This window comes from Acomys minous (assembly GCF_964271855.1).
Source record: "Acomys minous genome assembly, chromosome: 17".
In the NCBI taxonomy this organism is placed as follows: domain Eukaryota; kingdom Metazoa; phylum Chordata; class Mammalia; order Rodentia; family Muridae; genus Acomys; species Acomys minous.
Window position 1 is genome coordinate 22,973,091 of NC_140500.1, and position 20,680 is coordinate 22,993,770.

General features: G+C 47.8%; 1 long non-coding RNA gene across 1 annotated transcript; it reads right to left on the reverse strand.

Moving 5' to 3' along the window:
- Nucleotides 1-3,305: 3,305 nt before the first annotated feature.
- Nucleotides 3,306-20,676, reverse strand: LOC311588409. The gene is made up of 5 exons (XR_014776190.1): nucleotides 20,311-20,676; nucleotides 10,010-10,127; nucleotides 7,146-7,399; nucleotides 6,863-6,920; nucleotides 3,306-3,496 (listed from the first exon to the last, which is right to left on the reverse strand). It is a non-coding gene; the product is annotated as an uncharacterized lncRNA (long non-coding RNA).
- Nucleotides 20,677-20,680: the final 4 nt, after the last annotated feature.

Consider the following 20,680-nt stretch of genomic DNA (forward strand, 5'->3'; position numbering starts at 1 on the left):
GAGCTCCCTGCCTGTGTATGGACACCTCAGTTTCATCTTGGCAAGTACATGAGAACAGAACTAGGCAGCACAGAAGACGCGGAGTTGTGTGAGTCACTCCTCCGTCCGTCTTGGTGGTTACTTGGTCAAATGAGAAAAGCAAACCCGTCTTCCAGCCTCCGTCTGGCATGTTCACCCTGTTCTCCCTCTTGGAAAACAGTACCCGACTTTTCAGTTCATCCCTGGTGACAGAATGATTGCAAGCCTCACGATTTGCAAGTATCCGGACAGCAAGACCCTTTCAAGTATCTGTCCCTTCAGGGTCAAGACACTGTGGCTGGACTCAAGTCTGAGACATTTGACTTTCTTAGGCCAGATGTTCACAATGCAAGGGTGCGGATGTGCGGGCTGGGGTGTAGGCTGAGCAGGGCGGAGGGGAATCAGGCTGAGCTTGGGCTCAGGTTTACCCACGGTATCTGGGCAATCAAACTCTGTCCTAAGATCAGAGAAGCCCCCCATTAGCAGCTCCTGAGACAAAGACCCAGAGAGAGTCCAGAAGAAAGGATCAAAGTGTTTTCAGTGTAATCACTGCAAGAGGAGGAGGAGAGCCAGAAAGAATAAAGCTGCTGAGCCGGGAAAGAACGAGAACCCAGTTTCCTCCGGTCTGTCCGTTGAAGATTTGCTGAGGAGGATGTGAAAACCATCCTTCCGGGCCTGATGTGGGCAGAACTGTGTCCCATTTCCTTGAGCTAACTAAGGAAGAAATAATTAAATGCTTTCTACGTCTGTGGGTATACCTTTCCAGTTCGTAAGGCTGGCCCCAACTCAGGAGGGGCATCTGAGATAGCAGAAAGCCAGCTGACTTAATTTCCTTTAAGTTTTTGTTAGCTTTGGGCCAGGAAGGACCAGCTAATTGTGTTTACTGTCCTCAGTTTGCCCTTTAGCTTTGTGGCCAGCTTAAGAGCTCAGCTGCTTTTCGGGTTCATTTTTAACTAAGTGACAACTCATGGTTCAAGGATTGCTTGCTGAAAGGTCCCTGTTTGAACCCCACCTCCCCTCACAGCTCCCCCAAGCTCCTGTCTGCCCCAATAGCTGTGTGCTTAGCTCCAAATCTATGGATGGTAAATTCAGTGGCCAACAAGGTCACAGGCTGTGGGGAAGAGAGTGTCACAATGAGTCTCTGGTAAATGTGGAGCACCTGGTTTGCAAGACCCAAGGGTGCCTGAGAAAAAGCCAGCAGAAGGGATCTTGGGGAGCCCGGCCACTCATGTGCGTCATTCTCTCACAGCTCCTCAGGGACGCTGAAGCCAGTTGTTATCCCCAGACCTCAACGTTCTCACCGTTGGCCTTGGAAGGGCCTTCCCTCTTCTAGAAGGTGACGAGGCAGACAGTTTACTTGGGCTGCATTAGGGCTGAGAACGAACTGTGGACACAGACATTTGGACCTTGCAGAAAGCTCAGCAGTCTCCAGAAGCTGAATTCAGGAGGCTGTGAGGTGTAATGAGAAACGCACCAGTTCATCGCTACCCGTGACAGAGGACTCTCAGCGGCATCAGAGAGGCCCAGCTGCAAGGGTGGGGGGTGGGGCACAGGGCCTCCTGCCCGCCTCACCTTGGGAAGAGGCACTTGGGTCCCAGGCCAAGTGAAGTGAAGCTGAGGGGGACCAGTGCTCCCTGGGGGTCAGGCAGCCCCCTGTATCAGCTCACAGATCTGCAAACACACGAACCTGCCGCGCACATGTCACATTCAAACCACGTTGGAACCCTTTGTTTGGAGAGACTCTCAGGCAGGCTGAGGTGGGGTCCAGGGGCGAGGCGAGGGTGCTGTGCAGGCAGACACAAGGTAGCCACAGGGTCACTCAGCTGGAACCTGTCTCCGGACACAGTACACAGTACACGGAGGTATTTCTTTTTTTTTTTTTTTAAATTATTTATTTATTATTATGTATACAGAGCTCTGCCTGCATGTACACTTGCAGGCCAGAAGAGTATCAGATCACATCATAGATGGTTGTGAGCCACCATGTGGTTGCTGGGAATTGAACTCATGACCTCTGGAAGAGCAGGCAGTGCTCTTAACCGCTGAGCCATCTCTCCAGCCCCCCACGGAGGTATTTCTTCCAGCTCCACAAGCTTAACTGTTCTACTCAGAAGCCTTGGGGCAGCAAGGGACAGAATCTACAACAGCCAGTTTAGCCCAAGACAGGAGTCTTACAAATTAAAATTCTCATCGTCATCATCATCATCATCATTATTATTGGTGCGTCTAAGCGCAGGTGCACATGTCAAGGTCAGAAAACAACGTTCGGGGGCCAATTCTCTCTTCTACCTTGTCGAGGCAGGATCTCTCTGGTTTCTGGTGTGCCGTGTGCTCCAGGCTGGCAGCCTGTAAACTTCCAGGCGATTCTGTCTTTGCCTCCACCTCCCATCCTGCCACCCGAGTGCTGGGATTACAGATAGGTACCACTCTCTCTGGGATTTTATATGTGTGCTGGTCAGTTTTTTTTTGTTTGTTTTGTTTGTTTGTTTGTTTTTCTGGTTAGTTTTTAACTTGACACAAGCTAGGGTCATCTGGGAAGAAGGGGGCCCCATTTGAGAAAACACCCATCTCAGATTGGCCTGTAGGCACGCCTGTGAGTCCAGCCCACTGTGGCAGTACCACCTCTGGGCAGGTGGTCCTGGGGTGTATAGGAAATCACACTAAGCAAGCCAGGGAAAACAAGTCTGTAAGCAGCGTTCCTCTGTGGCCACTGCTTTAGTTCCTGCCTCCAGGTTTCAGCCCTGACTTCCCTCAGTGGCGGGAACTGTAAAATGAAATAAACCCTTCCTACGGCCTTTGCTGTTGGTCACACTGTTTATCACAGCTGTAGAAACCAAACTAGGACACATGGATTCTGAGAATTGAACTTAGGGGGCTGGAGAGATGACTCAGCAGTTAAGAGCACTGACTGTTCTTCCAGAGGACCTGGGTTCAAATCCCAGCACCCACATGGCAGCTCACAACTGTCTGTTAGGCCAAGATCTGACACCCTCACACAGACATGCATGCAGGCAAAACACCAACCCACTTAAAATAAAAATAAATTAATTTTAGAAATAAAATAAAAAAGCTGGGCATGGTGGCACACACCTATAATCCCAGCGCTTGGGAAGCAGAGGCAGGTGGATCGCTGTGATTTCAAGGCCAGCCTGGTCTACAAAGCGAGTCTAGGACAGCCAAGGCTACACAGAGAAACCCTGTCTCGAAAAACCAAAATAAACTAAAAAATAAAATAAAATAAAGAGAACTGAACTCGGGTAGTTGTGACAAATGCCTTTATTCATTGCTAGCATCTAAAAACAGGATGTTTGTGTCTTGTGTAACCTACTGGAGGGCAGTAAGGATGGAGCCTCCTGGGAGGGGCCTCTCTGCCCTTCTGCTCTCCTTGTCTCTGTGGAATGACTTCCCTTTCTCTTAAGAAGGACTGGGGGACACAACAGGCTCACACTCTCCCAGCTTCATAACCAGGAAGCGAACACTCTCTGCAAGCGAAAAAAAATCCAGGGAGCCCACAGGTCAGCTGTGACCACATGAAGCCACCCTGCAGCCCCTGTCCCTGAGAGCAGAGTGCCACGGGGACAAGATATCATCATACAGCCCTGGCTGGCCTCAGAGCCATGCATTTCTCCTCCCCCACCTCCCGAGTGTTGGCAGTAGAGGCGCGTGCCACCACACGCAACTGTGGAGCACTCTGGTTCAGTTGAAATGACGGGATATGGATCTGCAGAGAAAGGACAGAGGAGGGAGGGACTTTCCAGAAGAAAGGAGAAAGGACACTAGGTGGAACCAAAGCAGGGGCACTCTGGGATTGCCCTGTCAGTGTCTGGGTCTAAATCAGATACCATTAGGTCATAACTTACAAGTCCATCTAGGAACCTGAAGGAAATGGAAAAGAAGACATATCTGGGGTCAGAGCCTGAGCTGCCCCCCCCCATCTCTCTCTCTCTCTCTCTCTGTTTTTGTTTTTGTTTTTTATTTTATTTTATTTTTTCAAGACAGGGTTTCTCTGTGTAGCCTTGGCTGACCTAGACTCATTTTGTAGAACAAGTTGGCCTTGAGCTCACAGTAATCCGCCTTCCTCTGCCTCCCAAGTGCTGGGACTAAAGGCGTGCGCCACCATGCCCAGTTTAGCATCTCTCTTTCTTGCCATGTGCTATTGATTTCCTGTTTGAGAGCCTGGAAAATAAGTTTGACAACCTTTGCTTTATTAGGGTCCTATGGGATGGATGGGATGGGATTTGCATTGTTTTGAGTAAGAAGCATCTAGGAGCTGAGCGCTGTGGTGGCACAGGCCTGTAATCCCAGCACTCAGGAGGCAGAGGCAGGTGGATCTCTGTGAGTTCGAGGCCAGGATGGCCAAGGCTACACAGAGAAACCCCATCTCAAAAACAGACAAACAAGCCGGGCGTGGTGGCGCACGCCTTTAATCCCAGCACTCGGGAGGCAGAGGCAGGAGGATCGCTGTGAGTTCGAGGCCAGCCTGGACTACAAAGTGAGTCCAGGACAGTCAAGGCTACACAGAGAAACCTTGTCTCGAAAAACCAAAAAACAAAACAAAACAAAACAAAACAAAAAACCAGACAAGCAAAGTATCTAGGGCATTAAGTACCTCTTGAGGGTCAGAAGGGGTTAACTGAGTAGAGACTTGCCTGAATGTGCAAACCCTATCCCATGGGCTGGGTGTCCCCGACTGAATAAAAAGGGAGAAAGGAAAAAGGGGCGTGGCAGCAGTTCCCTGTCTGTGCATCAAGCTTGGCTGAGATGCGAGGGAGCAGTTCCCATAGCTGTTGAGCCATTCCTGCCCCTGTGTACCACTCCACTACCATGGGGGTCAGAATAAGTCCTTCCCAGAATTGCTTCCCGGAGAAAGTATCTATCTAACACAGAAGGTAAGTGTAGACACACTTTATCCACCCAAGGCGGCTGTGACTCAAGGCTGTGCCCTCAGCATTGTCCCTGCACTCGCTCTGGGTCAGAGGAAGGATAAGCCCGGGGAATCTTGGGTGTGAGCCTGGAAGGACCTCAAGAGTGTGAGCAGGTACAATGATTTATCTGCAGGAGACCAAGGCCCACACTGAGGGTGGTCCCTCTGAGGCCCGTGGGCCTGTTCTCTTTCCTCCTTTTCTGAAGGTTTCCCCACCTTTCCCTCCCTCCTCAGCTTCCCACACAGCCCCACTCTCTCTACCACAGTCCCTCCCTGCAGGCCTCAGGCCACAGCCAAGAGCACCTGGTAATATGTCTCAGCTGAAAGCTGTAACATTACACTGCCCTGTAAGCCACTCAGTAACTCAGCCTGGCCCTGTACTCCATGTGGTCTCATGATAAGTAGCTGTAAGGGCGCAAAGAAGAAAAGGGCTGATGTCCTTGTGTACCACTCAGACCTGGCCTGACACAGAAGACAGCATGAGCACCCTGGAGCCTGACCTAAAGATCTGGCTGGCTTGGGTCAATCCAGCTCTGACTCTATTTCCAGGAAAGAACTCCTACAGTGATGCTCTTCAGACGGAAACTTGAAGCCGGACGGGCCTGGCTGCGTGAGCATGGCCAGTGCAAAGACACTATTGACGTCTTCATCAGCTAAGTTAGGACATCCTGGACAGCAAGGACATGGTTTCTGGCAGAGTTCAAGAGGGTGTGGTACAATCTGAGGGAGGTGAGGGGAAACTTGAATACTCCTTTCCAGATCTATCACAGAGAAAAGGCTTTATGTGGGGCTGGAGAGATGGCTCAGAGGTTAAGAGCACTGCCTGCTGTTCCTGAAGTCCTGAGTTCAATTCCCAGCAACCATATGGTGCCTCACAACCATCTGAAATGAGATCTGGTGCCCTCTTCTGGTGTGCAGGCAGAACAGTATGCTAAATTAATGAATCTTTAAAAAAAAAAGGGTGGGGGTTGCTTTATATGTTTCATCCCATTCCCCAAAATACCTAAGACCCAGCCACAGAAGACCAATGCTTGTGCCTCCTAACCTGACACAGGAGTGGGTTCCTTGGGCATGCATATGGTGGCAGCATGTGACTTGGGAGAATGAAGTACGAGGATTACTTGGTCACAGGAGTTCAAGTCTAGCCCAGGCACCATGAGACTCTCAACATGGCTGCTTGTGGCGGTAACTCTGTAACAGTGTTTCCCTAAGTATGCCTGAGGGAGGCGCTGGGTTCGCTCTCCAACACTGTAAACCAGTAGTTAAAACATGATGAAGAAAACATGGTACCTAACCTTCACTCCCATGACCCCAAGGTTCTAAGCCCTTCCAAGTCCCTGGCAGAATCCAGCCAGGAATTGTTGACGCTACCCAGCTTTCAGGGGCACCCTGTTCCGTCACTCTTTGAGACAGGGTTGTGCAGGCTCCTGCCCCTGAGCTGTGTAGAGTCTCTGAACAGGATGGTCCTAAAAAGCCAGTGAGAACTGTGCACCCCAAGTTTCTCTCTTCTTCTTGTACCCCTTCCGTTATCAAATCTGTATTCACCCCGGCCATCAATTCCTTAGAATCTCAGTGCCCTGCATTTGTGCATGGTTCATTTCATCCATAAATCTCAAGCCTCCTGAGGCATGGGCTGGGGCTGCCATCTCCCAGTAGTGTGCCCCTTGATTTGCCTTGTCCTCCTGCTGTCACCTTTCTTTCTTTTCTGGGTAGTGACGCAGAATGTTAAGAACACGAGAGAGATGGGACAAGCCCCTGAAGATGTGATTATCACAAACTGGCAAGACTGAGGTGGGAAAGCCCTTTGCCACTGGCAAGAAGGAGGGCCCCACGGACGTCATCCCTCCAAGCAACCATCTGGGAAGGCCCTGCTGCCCTCACGGAGGCGAAGGTGGCCAGATCCAGGCCTCTGTAATAAACTCATCTTAGTCCTTCCATCTGTTGGGGTGAACTCACACTCTTCACATTCCGCAATCTCCTACCAAGAAAAAGCAAACAAAGTAATCATTTGTGTGGATGCCATGTTTGGGGGCATCCTTCTCTAAGTTTGCACCCCAATGTTTAGGACTCTCCTTGTGGTGATGGACACAAGCCCTTCGGCCTAACTTGGTACCCAGCTAGCTGCTATGCTCGCTTATTGTTGATCTCTGCTGCCACCTGCTGGCATAACCTAGAAAATGCACCCGGAACCTTCTCAGCTTGCCTCTACAACGTCTTGTCTTTATTTTTCCATATGTTGGTCTGCCTTGGGCCCTGGACTCTGAGATCCTGAGGTCTATCAGGCACAGCTGTCAGCTCAAGTCAATTTCAGAGCCTTGAGTGGGGCTTGGCAAGATGAGTCTTGGTTAGCTGAATACTGGATCTCGTCCAAGGGAAGGACCCAGTTCCTTTAATGGCGTTCAGAGGACTGAAAGGTATAACTGTCCTGCCAGGTGGCTCCCCGTTGTATAGCAGTTCCTGTAACAGAAACATTGGGGTAAGGGAGCTTGTGGGACTGAGGAGGTAAACAAAAGATCACATGTCTGAGAAAGCAGACGTTTTAAAGATTCTCAAATGCCCCTCCCCAGTTTATAAGAGGTGTATGTAAGCAACGCTGATCAGCCGAGCTGAGAGGACATTTAGTTCCCAAGAAAACATTCTTGGGCTGTTGAGGAGCTGCCTGCAAGCTCCCGGGATGCAGTGTTTGTGAGTCATCACTGGTGCTGGATTTGTGCTGTCTGGCATACAACACCCACAGTGACCATATAAGCCATCCCATTTTATCTCTGCAAGGCCAACTCCGCAGCCCGCCAACAGTAGCCGCGCTGTTGCTATCCAAGGTGCTGATTCCCTTAGCGCAGCGCTTTTTTTTTTTTTAACATAGCCCCACAACCCCCAGACAGGGTTTCTCTGTGTAGCCTTGACCGTCCTGGAACTCTCTTTGAAGATCAGGCTGGCCTCGAACTCACGGCGATCTGCCTGCCTCTGCCTCCCAAGTGCTGGGATTAAAGATGCTTAATTAAGGGCTTCTCCCTCTCACCAAGGGAGAAGACACATCCATCTCCATCCCATTATTTTCAGAACTGAATGGCTATCTTCACTTTATAATACATTCTTCCTTACATTGGGGAGGGTCTATGGGATGAGTTTCAACCTCCCAAGAACTCCCCAGGAATATCTTTTTTTTTTTCTTTTCCATTTCAGGAGAGAGGAAATGTTGGAGTGTGGACTGGACAAGTGAAGGATTTAAGGTCACAAGATCATGCCTACAATGACCTTACATTAAAATCATCCTATGGTGCTCACAATATGCCTTGTCTTCAGTATCTGTGACTGTCCCTCCTTCCATCCAAGCCTAAAGTACATTTTATCTCAGATGGCTTCCACCTTCCTCATGGTCAACATCTAAGCCCCACGCGCTACCCTTTCCACTCTGCCCCTAACTTCTCTGCAGCCTCTGCCACACTCTAAACCCACACCTACCATGCTTCGCGGGGTTGTCTGAAAACATGCCGTGCTGCTGTGAAACGGAAACCGCTAAAACTTGCTGCTGAGCTTTCATTCTCTGCAGTCGAATATAAAGGCAGTAACAGTAGACGTTGCAGGCCGGTGAGGTGGTTCAGGAGGTAAAAGTGCCTTCAGCCAAGCCTCATGGCCTGCGTTAGTCCCCCAAGACTCACATGCTGGAAGGACCGACTCCTGAAAGTTGTCCTCTGACTTCCTTTTCCACATGTGCAAGGTGGCATGTGCACACCCCACTGCACACACAAATAATGTAAAAATAATAAAGACCTTGAAGCAATAAACTGAAGTGTTTACAACTAAACACTAAGAGTTAGAGAGAAGCCAGGCATAGTGGCACACACCTTTAATCCTAGCACTTGGGGGGCGGAGGCAGGCGGATCTTTGTGAGTTCGAGGCCAGCCTGGTCTACAAAGCGAGTCCTGGACAGGTAAGGCTATCATAGAGAGACCCTGTCTCAAAAAATAAAAATAAATAAAATAAAATAAAAAATAAACTACAAAAAGAAAATTAGAGCTGGAATAGATTAAAGTTCATTTTACTAACCAGACAATGGCAGACAAGTTTCTCAATCTTGCTTTGATTTTTTTTTTCGAGACAGGGTTTCTCTGTGTAGCCTTGGCTGTCCTAGACTCATTTTGTAGACCAGGCTGGCCTCGAACTCACAAAGATCTGCCTGCCTCTGCCTCCTGAGTGCTGGGATTAAAGGTGTGTACCACCACTACCCGGCTTGCTTTGATTTATCTGGAAAAAGTATAATAATACACCCTACTGTTCCTCTCTGGCTCACTCTCCACCTGTGGGGGGATCCTGACCCTCTAGGCCTATGTTAAGAATGAAGTCTCCCCAGCTCCTTCTCAAACATGGAGGCCCAGGATCTGTCTGTCCACATAAGGCTGAGGAGAGTTTGGGATTTGCTTCCAGGTAAGGATGCTGACAGGTCCACCCACATGAGCACCCTGGAGACAGAACTGTTTTGTTTCTCCACAGTACAAGGAGAGATATTGTTGTTTTCTAATTTATTTATTTATTAGTTAGTTTGTTTGTTTGTTTGTTTATTTATTTGAGACTGGGTTTCTCTGTGTAGCCTTGGCTGTCCTAGACTCATTTTGTAGACCAGGCTGGCCTCTGCTCCCTTAGTGCTGGGATTAAAGGCGTGTGCCACCACACCAGCGAGATACTGTTTTTAAAGAATGAACATCCCAATAAAGACTCAGGACACAGATCCTGGGGTGACAACCTGCTAAGTTCAGAGAGGCAGAGAAAGCACCCAGTTGACTTTCCTACACAGGTCACGTCTCAGAGGAAAAACCAAAAAGCTCACTGGTTCAGCTGACAGCCCAGGAAGAAAAGCCAAAAGAGCTTGCTAGCTCAAAGCTCAAAAGCCCTTTCTTCTTGTCCAAGCTGTCTTCAGTACCCTTCAACTCAAAGTCTCTCCTACTCTTTAATCCCTGTCAGCTGGTTTCTTGCTCCACCTCTTGACCTAGGGTTACCATTATTAAGTCCTGTGAACAGAAAGCTCTTGGATTAAAGGTGTGTGCTATGCCTCAACCACACCACAATCACCTGTTTACAATGAACAGAAAGCTCTTGGGTTAAAGATGTGTGTTAGGCTGAATCACGCCAATCAAGAGACAGGTCTTTACAGCTCGTACCCTCAGGGTTCACAACGGGATCAGATATCCTGCAACAGAGAGAAGCAACAGATTGACAGGACTTGAGTGGGCAGCTTTTTCCCTGGCTTACATTACTTATGTCTGTGTCACGGTCCCTCCCCAGTTACCGTTTCATAGCTAGTTGGTGCATAGCTAGCGCCAATTGTAGCACATGAAGTTCTCTCTGGGGTGTGCAGAACGCTGCTCCTCCAAAGAGATTCACATCTAAACCCAACAGGGTCTGGGAATATGTTACATCACAGGACGAAGGGGAAGACAGCTGCAGATGGAACTGTGGTCAGTCAGATGACCTCCAAGTAGGGGCTTTCTGGATCACTGGCATGGGCCAGCGAGTCACAGGGACTTTAAAAGTAGAGAAATGGAAGAAGTGGAGGGGGTGGGGGTGGGGGGCAGGAGATGCTTTGAGAACCGAGGAGTGGGAGCCAGTGAGGGCGTGGCTCTAGAAGGGGGAGGGAGTTGACCCGAGAGCCTCCATTTTGCAAGTAAGGGACACTCTCTCTGCAGGCCCCTGTCAGCCTCTGTCCTAGACCTGTGAGGTCACCAGTTTGTCTTGCTCTCGGGTTGGTGGTTCCTGGTAACTTGTTATAATGCAAAGTGACATGCATACAGCCCACGTGTCAACAGCACACGCGATGTCTTCTTTATCCAGGGCACTACGGACTGAAATATTAGAGGGTAGCTTTCATGGAGACTTTTGTCTCCTTAGTGGATTTCCTTCTTGAGATAAGAAAAAAAAGGTAGAGCGGGGCGTGGTGGCACACGCCTTTAATCCCAGCACTTGGGAGGCAGAGGCAGGTGGATCGCTGTGAGTTCGAAGCCAGCCTGGTCTACAAAGTGAGTCTAGGACAGCCAAGGCTACACAGAGAGACCCTGTCTCGAAAAACCAAAAAAAAAAAAAAAAAAAAAAAAAAAAAGAAAAGAAAAGAAAAGAAAAGAAAACAACAAAAGCTATAAGTCTTCCTCAGTTCTGCCTGCCTTCTCTCCATGTTCCATCCTTCCCACGATCAATGTCGGGCTGACCTTCGGGAACTCTCCTGAATTTTTCCATCCATTCCCCTCGCCACTCATACTTGCCCCTGTCCTAACCCACAGGTTCACACTTTCCCACTACATGTTTTATCACCTGTCTGGAGCCCTCCCATTGGTCCTTCTTGCCTTCCTTCCATATTATTTCACTGCCATTCTAGATGAATGAGATGCAAGCAATGGTGCTCTGAGATACTATAATTCTGTACAAGAGCAACAGGAAGCACCAGCTCTCCCGACGCTGACTTCCTCTGTCAGGCCCAGGAGCGAGCATCCTTTGTCCACGGCAAAGGGCCCAGTGCTCTAGGGTTGTCACCTCTCAGGCTGTTTGACTTTTACATCACGACCTCTGCGGCTTGTGCTTATATGTGATGCTAGCAACTAAACATGTAGAGGCCACTGGGAAAGGCAAAGGGAGGCGGATGGGAAAGTATGAACCTGTGGTTTAGGACAGGGGCAAGTCCCACAGCCCACACATGCTCAGCAAACAGTGTACCACATGTCATCCTTTTTTTAAACAAATTTATTTATGATGTATACAGTGTATACACACTAGAAGTGGGCACCAGGTCTCATTATAGATAATTGTGAGCCACCATGTGGTTGCTGGGAATTGAACTCAGGACCTTTGGAAGAGCAGCCAGTGCTCTTAACCTCGGAGCCATCTCTCCAGCCCTACACATTACCCTCTTTAAATGTAACCTTTCTCACCATTTGGGCAGAAAGACACTACTGTTTTCTGTTCTCATTCTATGTCAGCTCACTTAGGAAGACCAGGAATTAAATTCTGGTGAGAACCATTTATTGGGGTCCTCGCGCTGGGAGGGAAGAGAAGTTACCTCCTCGAGGTCTTAGGGCTCTGTCAACTCTTCCTGGGACCATATAGTGCGTCTTTTCACAGAAGTCACATTCCACAGTCAGGCAGATGCTGTAGTACGCCCTCTGTTGAGTATGCTTTGGATATCACAGATTGAATGTCCAACCTCCTAATAAAGATGAGTCAGGCCTGCTGGAGAGATAGCTCAGTAGTTGGAGACCTGGATCCATTTCCATCAACCACATAGTAGCTCAAAACCATCTCTAAGTCCAAGTCCAGGGGATTTTCTGACCTCAGGCTAGGCACACTGGTGGTGCATATACATGCTTATAGGCAAAACATTCATTCACATAAAACAAGTCTTTTAAAAGATTAAATAATAAAAACTAATCTTAGCCAGGTGTGGTGGCGCACACCTATAATCCCAGCACTCAGGAGGCAGAGGCAGGTGGATCACTGTGACTTCGAGGCCAGCCTGGTCTACAAAACGGGTGCAGGACAGCCAAGGCTACACGGAGAAACCCTGTCTTGAAAAACAAAAAAAAAAACAACAAACAAATAAACAAAAAAAACCAAAATAAAAAACCTCTAATCTTTGATGAAAAGCAATAACCAGGCTAAAAATAAACAAACACTGAGGCTTTGTTTGTTGTTTTTTCTTTTTGTTTTTATAATCTCCGGTGCTTTTCTGGAGTCACTCGTTTTTAGAGAGTCTGCAAAGGTTCTAATGTCACAGCAACACAGAAAACACTATTTTATGTCACTGTTACATTTTTTGTTTTTTGTTTTTTTGAGACAGAGTTTCTTTGTGTTAGCCTTGGCTGTCCTGGACTCGCTTTGTAGACCAAGCTGGCCTTGCACTCACAGAGATCCTCCTGCCTCTGCCTCCGGAGTGCTGGGATTAAAGGTGTGTGCCACCATGCCTGGCTTGTCACTCACATTTTATACAAAGCATAAGTTAACAATTAAAAAAGAAAACCCAACTCCTCAAACACTTTCCGGGCATCTATTTGTATTCCAGGTACCTATTTGTGTTACTTTAATTCTCTTCTTCCTCTCTGTTCATAAGTTTTATTTTAAATTGTGGTAAAATAAATATACATGGTGTAACCACTTTCCACTCAGACCATTTATCACCACCCGATTCAGCGGCATCAATCAAGTTCACAAAACTTTGCGAAGGCCGCCACTGTCTTCTTCCCAAATGCCCTTGTCGCCCTAACTCACAGACTCTGCAGTGGAAGATAAAGCTATGTACTACCAGGTCCACGTGGGGAGACACCACATCAGAGATGGCAGCTGAATTGTTCCTAGGAAGAAGACTAGCCACCATGGCAAGCGCTGTGCATCAGCCCTGTCTGTAACAACTCCAGCCACCCGTGTCCTCTGCCAGTCCTCACACTGCTCTGGGTCTGTGGGTGTTTGTGGACACCATCACTGGCTGGCTGGAATCTCTCTCTACTAGGACTGAGAAGGATACTGAAGTGTCAAAGACCCTCAAAAAGAAACTATTCTGGGGCCTCCCCTGTTCATTACAGAGCAAAAGTGGGCCATAGTTTATACTCCAGGTGACAGTCTATTCCTGTGGCCTGGAAATCAAATATCTGCCCTGGAGGTCGCGATCCTCACCACAAAGTTGAAAGCACTATTGAACATGTTGTAACAACCTCTTCCCAGGAAGCCTCTGAAAGATGGATAACCCATTGCCCATTGCCCTGTGAAAACTAGAACAGCTCCTAAATCTAGTACCAAGCTCAGACCCCGGGAGTGACTATACGGCTGGCCCTTCCTTGTGATGGATCTGATCTCAGACTCCAATGCCAATCAAATGATCCCATTTATAGTAAATGGACCCCACAGGAATTAGTAAACACAAAGTCACCCCCAGCCCCAAGGACAGGACCCCCAAAGATAGTGAACTGGGGGACTGCGTCCTCCTTAAAACCGGGAGGAAAAAACCTGAATAGCAGTTGGGTCCTTGATGGAAGGGATTTGACTGGGTGGCCCCAAGCAACCCCATGGGTGTCACGTGGTTTCTAGCTCTAAGAATTAAACTGGTAATCTTGACACAAGGAACTCTGCTGAGGACCTCCACACTGTGCAACAGTCCAAGACCTCCACACTGTGCGACAGTCCAAGACCTCCACACTGTGCGACAGTCCAAGACTTTACATTTTCCTTCTAAAGACAAAGGTAAGTGACACTTTGGAATTATGGACTCAGATGTGATAAAACACCCCCTGTCCTGGCTTCTGCTGTTTCTCCCTCTAGAAACCATAATCTGAACATGATGCATGTGAGCTCCGTGCTCCCCACAGAACGGAATCATCCTCCTGCCCAAACCAAAGAACCCATCTTTGCTCTTCTGCCAGTCCCATCTCTTACCCACTTATCATTAATTTTGAGGACCCCCTCCCAAGGACACACACACACACACACACACCAGTCACTGTGTAGTGTCTTGACTTCCTTCGTTGTTGTTTTGAATGGGGTCTTACTACATAGCCTTGGCTGGCCTGGAACTCACCAGAGATCCACCTGCCTCCATCTCTGTGCTGAGATTAAAGGTGTGCACCACTATGTTGGCCTTGCCCTCATATTTTAATTACAGGGGATCACTGTCCTGTTTTTCTCAGAGCTTGACTTTTTCCCACAGAAATGTCCTTTTCAAAAAAAAAAGAAAAGAAAGAAAGAAAAGAAAAGAAATGTCCTTTTCTCAAAGTGCAGATTTAATTTTCCGGCCACCGTGAATGCCTGTGTCCTGGAAGTTGTCACCCACATACCCGAGGGCAGCATTTGCAGGCAAGAGCACTTCAGCCCTATTCCTGGCACGTGTACACTGCTCTGGTGGCCCACATCTAAGCAGGAGGCTCTCAGGACATGGTTTTGCCGGGTTTGTTATAGGTAGCAAATGGGTGGTTTTGGTCACTAAGATTCTCCTTACGTGTATTTCTCATGACATAGTGTGTTCTTGTTCAGAAAAAGACAACTGACATGTTCCCACATATGTGCTTGCAGAATGTTTGCACTGGATGGTATATTAACAATTTTCTATTCGGAGCAAGTCACTAACCAATTACAGTCAACAGTCTGAACAGCATGTGCCTAGTTTCTTTTTAATGTCCTCTGACGGCGAGCCTGACTGAACTTTCTGAAGGAGTCCTTGCCTTGGGAAAGTTTCTAGCTTTCTTTGTACTTTGTGACCTCCTGACCTGGCTTAACAAGGGCCTCCAGGCACCAACCTGAAACTTAGGGCCGCAGCTGGGACAGAGGCTGAACTCCCGCTCAGAGCTCTACAAAGGCCTCTGCTTGCCGAAGGCAGTGCCTCCCTCAGAGCTCTGGAACAGTCCAAACATATTTGTCACACAAAGTTTTTCGTTCTAATTGGAGGCAGGTGGGGAGCCACGGGGCACAAACTTTTAAAGGACTATAATTTTCACTTGCTGTTGGAAAGGAGAGTTGAGAGTAAGATAATAAAGCAATTAAAAGTTTTCTCAGCCACAGTGAGGAGGCAGGCCCTGAAGGCAGCGTAGCTTGCGTCAGTTTGCAGCACAGGGAGACTCCTCTGGGAGACCAGGCCCAAGGCGCAGTTAGGAAGCCTGAGTTTTGCCTCAGTGGTTTACATCATGATGTCAAGCTCAGCATCTGCTTGTTAGAAACTTTTCTCCTAGCCCAGGGGGCACTTTCCAAGTCTGCTCTCTGCCTTCCTATGCCTCATGCATGTGCAGGCCCTGCTTTGGGGGCACACTCCACACTCTAGCCCTCCACAGGAACCATGAGCCTTTAAAGCAGAGCCTAGTGGTTGCATGCTGTGGCCCTTCCAAGCCTGTGACACTGTCGCACCTGAGGCGTCATTCTCTATTACATATGCATAAAGTTACACACAGTACACCACACTCGGCATAGTGTCACAAAAGGCAAATCCCAGTTGTAGGAATGTCATACAGCTGATTGGTAGGAAATAGTTTTTTTTTTTTAATTTATTTATTTTATTGTATATGAGTGCTTTATCTGCAGAACAGGGCATCGGGTCACATTATAGATGGTTGTGAGCCACCATGTGGTTGCTGGGAATTGAACTCAGGACCTCTGGAAAGCAGGCGGCACTCTTAATCACTGAACCATCTCTCCAGCCCAGGAAATAGTTTTAATTTTATTTTGCTTTGGTATCCATTAAAAACTCATTTCTCTTGGTGAAAGTCTAGTCTTCTTATACATTATTACATGTCTCCCATGAATAGTGAATTGTAAATAAGCTGACTATAAGAAACTGATTTTTAGGGGCTGGAGAGATGGCTCAGTGGTTAAGAGCATAGTCTGCTCTTCCAGAGTTCCTGAGTTCAATTCCCAGAAACCACATGGTGGCTCACAACCATCTATAATGTGATCTGGTGCCCTCTTCTGGCCTGCAGGCAGACATGCAGGCAGAATACTGTATACATAATAAATAAATAAATCTTTAAAAAAAAAAAGAAACTGATTTTTTTTTTAAACAAATGAAAATATTTCTGACTCTAATAGATTTTCCCCTTATGGATAAAACCTGTTAAGTTAGGGTGCTTACAAAAGCCAGGACAGTGACTCTCCCTGGATCTGGATCTGGAGTTAGAGGTACTGTCAGTTGCCTGCCATATGCTGACTTCAGGAGCTCTAGAAGAGCGGTTAGGTGATCTTATCTGCCAAGTCATCTCTCTAGCTCAGAATGGAAATTTAAAATGCAAGGGGAGGGGGGAAGGAAAACTGCACCAAATTCAAGCCAGACATGGTAGTGTGGGCCTTTAATCCCAGCACTCTCAGGTGGCAAAATAAGCAAGATCTCTCTCTGTGTGTGCGGGAAGCAAGCCTGTTCTACATAGCCATACTGTCTTGAAAAACAAACCAACCCAACAAGTAAGCATGTTGTGTAGCAGTTTCTTTGGAGATTGAAACATTTTGTCTGTAGGAGCCCTCATTAAGACAGAAAGTAAAGAACTCAACTTCAGGAAGTCCCTGAAATCCACCAGATTCAACAGGCTCCTCCCTCCCTCAAGTATGTAGAAACAGAAAAGGCTCCTACCAGTCACTGGACTGGCTTTGTGGACTGGGCTGGCCTTGAACTCACAGTGATCCACCTGCCTCTGCCTCCCAAGTGCTGGGATTAAAGGCATGTGCCACCATTTTTATATATTATATATTTTTTAAAATATATTTTATTAATTTATTCATATTGCATCTCAATTGTTATCCCATCCCTTGTATCTTCCCATTCCTCCCTCCCTCCCATTTTCCCCTTACTCCCCTCCCCTATGACTGTGACTGAGGGGGACCTCCTCCCTGTATATGCTCATAGGGTATCAAGTCTCTTCTTGGTGACCTATTATCCTTTCTCTGAGTGCCACCAGGCCTCCCCATCCAGGGACATGGTCAAATATGGGGCACCAGAGTTCGTGTGAAAGTCAGGCCCCACTCTCCACTCAACTGTGGGGAATGTCCTGTCCATTGGCTAGATCTGGGTAGGGGTTCGAAGTTTACTGCACGTACTGTCCTTGGCTGGTGCCATAATTTGAGCAGGACTAATTTGATTTTTTTTTTAAACTGCAGTATTAGGCTAAACCTAAACTCTATAGATCTCCCAAGGCCTGTGAGTGTAAGCCTTAAACTTCAGCCATGAAACTCTCAGGAAGTGGTGGAACTTCTAGATGTGGCCCTTTCCTTTCTCCTTGCTGGCCAGCCTCCAGGAAGTAAGGCATTTCTTCAACTCACACTCCCACCTGACAAGGGACCCGAGCCTCAAATGTTTGAAACCAGGAGCCCAAATAATTGATTCTCTGCAGTATCTCACAATCTGTTAGATGTCTTTACATCCCCCCCCCCCAACACACAAATCTAAGCTGAAGTCATCAAAGGGGAAAGAACCTCAATTAAGAAAACATCTGCTTAAGTTAAATCTGTAAGTAAGCCTGAAGGGCACATTCTTGTTTTTTGTTTTTTTTGAGACAGTGTTTCTCTGTGTAGCCTGAGCTGTCCTGGACTCACTTTGTAGACCACATTGATCTGCCTGCCTCTGCCTCCTGCGTGCTGGGATTCAAGGCATGCATCACCACGCCCGGTTGAAGGGCACATTCTTAATTAGTGATTGACGAGAGAAAGATCCAGCCCATCGTGGGTGTTGCCGTCCATTGGTTGGTAGATTTGGGTTCTATAAGAAAACAAGAGAATAAACAACAGCCTTCCACAGCCTCTGCATCAGCTCCTGCCTCCAGGTTCCTGCCCTGTTTCAGTTCCTGTCCTGTCTTCCTTCACTGATGAACATGATGTGGAAATAGAAGCAAATAAACCCTTTGCTCCCCAACTTGCTCTTGTCATGGTGTTTCAAAAACAACAAGCATAACCAGAGCCATTCTGAACGTAAAGAACACTGTGGAAGCCTAAAAAAAAAAAAAGTCTAATTCATACTTATAGTTGTCCAAATGGTCTAATGAATAGCTATTCTATTTCCCCAGACATTGGTGGATCAAATGCTCAAGGTACCTTGTGATCTGGAGTGTCATGCATAAGCATCACCTGAAAGAAAAATAACGTTAGAACAAGCAATGAAGGCCTCCTTCCGGTCTGGCCTAGAGACTAGATCTGGCCTAACATTTTAGCTGGGCAAGTCAGTCACCTGGCTGAGGGACTGACCTAGGAAGGCAGGATCACATTGAGTTATACTAATGAACAGGTGGAGTAATTCTTTTCTTTTTCTTTTTCTTTCTTTTTGTTTTCCTTTTGGCTTTTCTAGACAGGATTTCTCTGTGTAGCCTTGGCTGTCCTGGACTCCCTTTGTAGACCAGGCTGGCCTCGAACTCATGTGATCCGCCTGCCTCTGCTTCCCAAGTGCTGGGACTAAAGGCGTGCGTGGCCACCGCCGCTGCCACCACCACCACCACCACCACCACCACCACCACCACCACCACTCGGCCAATTCTCCTTTAATAAGGTACCGTTCTCCTTCCCAGAATTCCTAAGCCCAGCACAGTCCCTATGGGCCAACCTTTCTGAGACCAGAGTCAGATGGGCACGACTTTTCCTTTTTCCTTCTCTTCTTTGGGATGCTGGGCAGAACAGAAGTCCTTCCTCTATCTGTATACCAGCCTAAACATCACAGATCTTTCCTTTTGTGCCTCCATTTTTTTTTTCCTTCTAGGTAGCTGTTGATAATTTATAGCTTGCCAGCCTTGCCTGTCTTGCCTTCCCATTTGTAGGGGGTGGGGGGGGTTGTATGGTGGGGGGGTTGCATGGCAACGGTGGCGCACGCCTTTAATCCCAGCACTCGGGAGGCAGAAGCAGGCAGATCACTGTGAGTTCAAGGCCAGCCTGGTCTACAAATTGAGTCCAGGAGAGCCAAGGCTATACAGAGAAACCCTGTCTTGGAAAAACAAACAAAAACCAACCAAACAACAACAACAAAACCCTCACTCTGTAGACCAGGCTGGCCATGACCTCACAGAGCTCCACCTGCTTCTCAAGTGCTGGGATTAAAGGCATGAGTCAATATTGCCCAGCCCAGGCTAACACTTTTTAAAAAATATTTTATTTATTTTATGTGTGTGAGTGTTCTATCTACATGTACACCCACACCTGAAAAGAGGGCAGTGTAGATGGTTGTGAGCCACCATGTGGTTGCTGGGAATTGAACTCAGGACCTCTGGAAGCGCTGACAGTGCTCTTAACCTCTGAGCCATCTCTCCAAGCCAAGACTAACACTTTTGTTGTTTTGTTTTGTTTTTTTCAAGACAGGGTTTCTTTGTGTGTATCCCTGGTTGTCCTGGACTCACTTTGTAGACCAGGCTGGCTTTGAACTCACAGTGATCTGCCAGCCTCTGCCTCCTGAGTGCTGGGATTAAAGATGTGCGCTACCACACCCAGCTAAGACTAACACTTTTTAAAGGAAGAAGAGTTGGAGCTGGTGAGAGAACGGATGTAGAAAGCTGGATGTGATTGGTGATGCACACGTATGAGAAGCTGAGGCAGGAGAATTGCCATGAGTTCAAAGCCAAGCTCGTTACCTAATGAGCTTCAGGATAGCATGAGTTACAGTGTGGCATCCTGGGCCCAAGAAAGGAGACGAGGAAGGGAGAGTGGGAACAGGAAAATAAAAGTGAGAGGATAACAATCTGGATGTAATCTGAATTATAAAAAAGAAAGAAAGAAAGAAAGGGAAAAAAAGGAGATGAATTTGAACTGTGAAGCATGCCCAACAGAGCTCAGCCAACTGGATAGAAAGGGTGGGGCCAGGCCAGACTAAGTTAACAAGAAATTGTCCCAACGATAGTCTCATAGCCCCTCAAACATAAAATGAGCCATCAGGATGATAGCTCAATAAATACCTGAGGGGCGTGGCGCACATTTCCGTCTGTGATCGCTGGTGAGCTATGCCTTGCCTCTTCCTGTGTAGCAGATCACATTGGTAGGCCTCTGCAGTCCAATAAGAACTCCGGAAACGCAGCAGGATGCAGACAGAGCAGGCAAGCTGCTCTCCCAGTAGGAAGGAATCAAGTGTTGGTCCATGGCTGAAGCAAACATCGGGGAAGCGCGCAGGCGGACTCGGGATGGAACCAGCCCATTTGATTAAGCCGTCTCAAGTCCGTCCCAGAAGGAAGTAGTGAGGAGCTGCCTCTGAGGGCTGCTATCCAGGTGCCCTTGGCAGTTCTACGACAGTTGGAACGCACAGTTGGTTGGCACGGCTTGATTGGCACA